The 5,217-nt window shown below is 36.3% G+C and overlaps 1 pseudogene; it reads left to right on the top strand.

Moving 5' to 3' along the window:
• The first annotated feature begins 3,728 nt into the window (after positions 1 to 3,728).
• On the top strand, positions 3,729 to 4,305 carry LOC110281676 (probable NAD(P)H dehydrogenase (quinone) FQR1-like 1; annotated as a pseudogene).
• The last annotated feature ends 912 nt before the right edge of the window (positions 4,306 to 5,217 follow it).

The raw sequence follows: 5,217 nt of genomic DNA, 5'->3' as shown, positions 1-5,217 counted from the left end.
TTAATCAGAATCTTCGTGGTATAAGCTAGAATTGATGGCGGCATTCAAGAGAATCTGGAAGGTCTAAACCTTGTCTGTGGTAAGGATTGAATGACTGTGACGAGCTTTAAACTCCTGAAGGCTGGGCGTTAGTGATAGACGCAAAAGAATCACTGGATTCTATTCCAACCTGATTGAGAACCGACATATGATTAGCCGTGTTGTGACAGAGCGCGTTGAACATTTTCACTGAGAGGATGGGAGGTAGCCATTGATAACGGTGAAACCCTACATACAGCTTACCATGGAAGGAGCCTTGCGTGCTTGAAGAAGAAGACAGTAGGAAAGCAGAGATTCAAAAGATAGAGCATCTCCAAAACCTCAACCTGTTCTCCATTACTGCAAAACAAGTATTTATTTCATGTTCTTTTACTTTTTACAATCAACCCTGATAATTATTGATATCCTGACTAAGAGTTACAAGATAACCATAGCTTACTTCAAGCCGACAATCTCCGTGGGATCGACCCTTACTCACGTAAGGTATTACTTGGACGACCCAGTGCACTTGCTAGTTAGTTGTGCGGAATTGCAAAAATGTGATTGTAATTTCGTGCACCAAGTATCCTCAATTATTATTTCAATCGATTGGTAAGTGCTTGAACACGTATAATGCTATTCAACTAGTTTGTTCCTGTTTTTATTTAATTATTAATGACCTATCTAGTCTTATTATTATTATTATTATTTGAGTATTTATCTACTTAAAAATAATTATAGATAAGATATAATCATATGAATTAATAAAATTTTATTTTGTTAAATTGTAAAATAAAAATCAAGATAAAATTCAATTTATATTTGATTTTAACCAAAAGATAAGATAACATAACAAATTTTAGAATTGTTCACTTAGTTTAAAAATTAAAAAAAAGATAGAATTAAAATTTGATTATCTTTATTGGCTGTATATATATGTGCTTACTCCGACTAATTTTTTATACTTTGATAAATTATTTTAAGTATTTGCCTTTCAACCAAATCTACTCATAAAATATTCTTCAGTTGATAATAATCATGGATATTCCTCCTAACAAAGATTTAGTCCACAATGATGCATGTAATACACAGAATATGTCACTGACTACAGACTGTGATCTTATCACACTTGATTTTGGTGATCAAATTGGAACTACAATTCCTAGTGCTAAGGTAAGGCGTAGTGGGATTTTAATTTTTAGTAGAATATATTATGAGTAATTTAGTCTTTTATATTTTCTTTCTACAGGATGACCTAGTTATCAATGACGATGTTATTCAAAACAAGGATCTAAATAAAAGTGAAGAATTGTCTAGTAAAGTGGAAGAGGTCCTTCTTAGCATGCAGGTAATTTTTTTTTTTGGTTTCCCACGGTATCCCCCAGCCCGGCAGGCCAAGGACTAATCCGCCGCGGTACTGAGCTCCATTTAAGGGTTTGCCGCTGGCCAATGGGTTGCTGCATGCACAAGGCGGGATTCGAACCCCCGACACTTGCTTAAGCGGACTAGTGAGCTAACCACTAGACCAACCCAACTTGGTTAGCATGCAGGTAATTTAATTTGGCAAATAGTAATGCAATTTATATTATATAATACATTTTATATATTATAAACATTTTTTCGCTATTAGTTGTGATTAGAGAAATCTTTGTTTTATTCCATTGACAATCTCATCAGAACAACCATCATTCTTGTTGTATTTTTACATTTATATGAAATTATTTTACCTAAAATGTTTGCAGACAATGAGAGTTGTAAACATGGTTCGGGATGAAAAAATTGATAAAATCCTTGAATCTGTAAGCCGCATTGAGACAATGATATCACTATTGAGTCTGAACAATGATTTCAAGACTCCGACCAAACTTTCTTCACAAAAGACACGTCCATTCTCAAATAGATTGAAGGCTAAGAGTTCGGATATTGATATTCATACTGCTATATCAAACGATGAGGATGATCTTATTGAACTAGACAAGAGGTCTTTCACTCACGATGATGCGTTCAACATAAAAATCAATATGGACAAACTAGTATCCCTAACTATAAGAGCCGCAACAAAAAAGAAAAATATATCAAAGGTATATGCATGTGTAGTAAAATTCATGCATCATATTTTTTACTAGTATATTCCTAACATGATAATAAAATTTACTGACCTATTTTTTTCTTAGGGTAAAACTATTATGGGGATACAGAAAAAATTACCGTTCACTCCCCCAGGCGGAGTTAGAAAGCCAAAGATTGAGCCCAAATTATTCAATAAATCCAAGGCATCTTATGCACTGAGCCAACCCACAAAAGACTATAGAAGACCTGTTTATTTCTTTTCCATTACCAATGTAATTACCTCTTAGGCACCAATCTTTAATTATCTAGTTTGTTATGAGTAGTGCTAATTAACCATCTAGTCTACAATGTATATTGCTAATACTTTCGTGTTAAACTTTGTAGTCAATGAAGTGTAAATTTATGCCAACTCTAACCATGCATCTTTTGGAAGATCAGATAAAGGCCTATGCATATGCATTTTCAGCCTCGCTAGATCCATCGTAAGTTAATTTGATATTATCTGTGTTGTCGATCAATGAGGACCCATCTAATGTATTTTGGTTTTTAATTGATATAGTGAAGAACTTGTGGTAACAGATACAATCAGAGCAACTAGATCAGACTTTCATCATTTCATACCTGACAAACCCATGACTGATAAGGTACACAAATCATCTATTAATTAATTTACATTTGATTTTTCGCACAATCTAGTAATATATTTGGATTGGAAAAGTATATGTAACCAACTATAACCAGAAAACTTTTTAAACAATTCTATTTAATAATTAATTTTAAATTTTTTAAATTCAAATTTGAATAATTAAAAGTTGATTAAATAAATCCTAATTAAAAACGGTAGAAAGTAAAAACTCTTCCTTTTCTCTCTCATTTCCAAAATCGCACACAGAAACCTATTCCCTTCTTTCCCTCTTCCACTCCCACCGCGCCATCCACACTCCCTTCCAATTGTTATAGTTACCGCGACACCCAGAACTGCGCTGTTAGGCAACACGCCACAGCCACCTTTCCTCCATCGCGAAGGAAATCAAAAACAGCTCCAGAAGGAACGCCACAAGCAACCACCGTCCAACAACGCGGATATCGTCCTCTCGCGCCGCAGCCACCTTCGCACACTGCTGCCATCACGGCTTCCTCCACCGTCGCAGCAACCACCGATGACGCAGCAACCTCCGCCTTGACGTGTACCCCGGTCGATCAACCGCGTCTCCTCCCCAATGACCTGGGTTTTTTTTTCCTTTCCCATCTTAGAGTTTTAGTTTAACTTGTATTTTTTATTATGAATGTTTCTTTTGGATGTACTTAATCGATATTGTCCTAAGAATTAAACTCTTATTGTGTTGGATATTTCTTTTTTGAGATAATTAGTAGTTTCTTTTTAGTGTTACTCTTTCTTTGTACAGTTTATTTCTTTTTTTGCTTAGAGTTCTCCATGCCTTCTTTATTAGGTTTTAGTAATCAGGATTCCGTTTAGGATAATTCATTCTTGTAAATTTGACTAATTATTATTGCATTTGTGAATGAAGGTGGATGTTGGGGATTTACTGAATACATTTAACCTTTGATTTCATAACTATTGATAGTGCTTACTTAGTTTCTATATTTTTTATATGCTCTAGGATGTTTTTGATTGAATAATGTGTCTTTGCTTATGGCTGAATGCACCACCAAAGAGTGATGTACCAACCATTGAACTTAATATGTTCAATGGAGCTAATGGCCTTATCTTCGGCTTCCCCATGCGGTTCAGAATGATGGCTGCCCAGTTCATGGATTTTCTTGACAAAAATGGACCTCTTTGATTGCAGCAAGACCTTGTAGGCAAGCCTACTAGACTCTTCTACAGCACCGGTTTGCTAGGTAGTGGACAAGAAACAACACCGTAAGAAAACAAGCTTCTATATATATCTTAACCATGTTCTTTATTAGATATCATGATTCCTTATTAGTTCCTGATCAAACGTATCATGATTTATGTATATCCTTACTGCTATAACAATGCTGGCACATCATGGAATGATATATGTTCCCATCGGATACACGTTCCGCCATTGCATGTTCGAGATGGAAGAAGTGAAAGGTGGAAGCCCTTATGGACCAGGGACTTATGCTGGTGATGGAACAAGATAGGTTTCTGAGATTGAATTGCTGTAAGCATTCCACCAGGGGAATATTCTTGCCACCATCACCAAGAAGCTCAAGGATGCTGCATAAAGCATATAATGTTTTTGCTTCAATGAAAGGAACACTATACCACCACAATGATTGAAGGTTTTTGGCAATTTTTTCTTTTCAAGGTGATATTGATTTGTATGGAGTTCTATTCTAGTACTTTTGTATTTATCAAGCACACAAATAGATTAAAGTTTTATTTTAGTCCTTTAAACTTTATGAATTAGTCACTTGTCATAGATGAGGTTGAGAATGAGGACTTTGTATTTACTTTGGAGACAGTTATGGCCAAATTTGGGGAAGAAATGGCACCATATTGGTGGACGAAATTGTGATCATCAATATTGGCTCTTTGGCATATACACAAAAACTATTGTGTCTCTTGGTCAAATTCACAACTCCGTTCAACTAACCAGCAAGTGTACTGGGTCGTCCAAGTAATAAACCTTACGTGAGTAAGGGTCGATCCCACAGAGATTGTTGGCATGAAGCAAGCTATGGTCACCTTGCAAATCTCAGTCAGGCAGATTAAAATGGTTTATGGGTTTCGAAAATAAAGATAAAAGAATAGATTAAATAAAAGGATAGAAGACTTATGCAGATTCATTGGTGAGAATTTCAGATAAGCGAATGGAGATGCTGCATGGCTCAAGGACGCCTGCTCTCCTACTGCTTCTACTCAATCCTTCTTACTCCCTTCCATGGCAAGCTTTGTATAGGGGTTCACCATCAGCTGTGGCTACTTTCAATCCTCTCGGGAAAATGATCCTATGCGGTTGTCAGTCGCACGGCTAATCGTCTGGAGGCATCACCCATGGTCGATGGCTACATCCCATCCTCGCAGTGAAAACTAATGCTCACGCACTCTGTCACAGTACGACTAATCACCGGTTGGTTCCCGCTCCTACTGGAATAAAATCCCTTGATTCTTTTGCGTCTGTCACTAACGCCCAG

Source organism: Arachis duranensis, chromosome 5 (assembly GCF_000817695.3).
Source record: "Arachis duranensis cultivar V14167 chromosome 5, aradu.V14167.gnm2.J7QH, whole genome shotgun sequence".
Taxonomy (NCBI): Eukaryota; Viridiplantae; Streptophyta; class Magnoliopsida; order Fabales; family Fabaceae; genus Arachis; species Arachis duranensis.
Note: the sequence above shows the minus strand (reverse complement) of the source record. Positions and strands in the feature narration are given on the sequence as shown.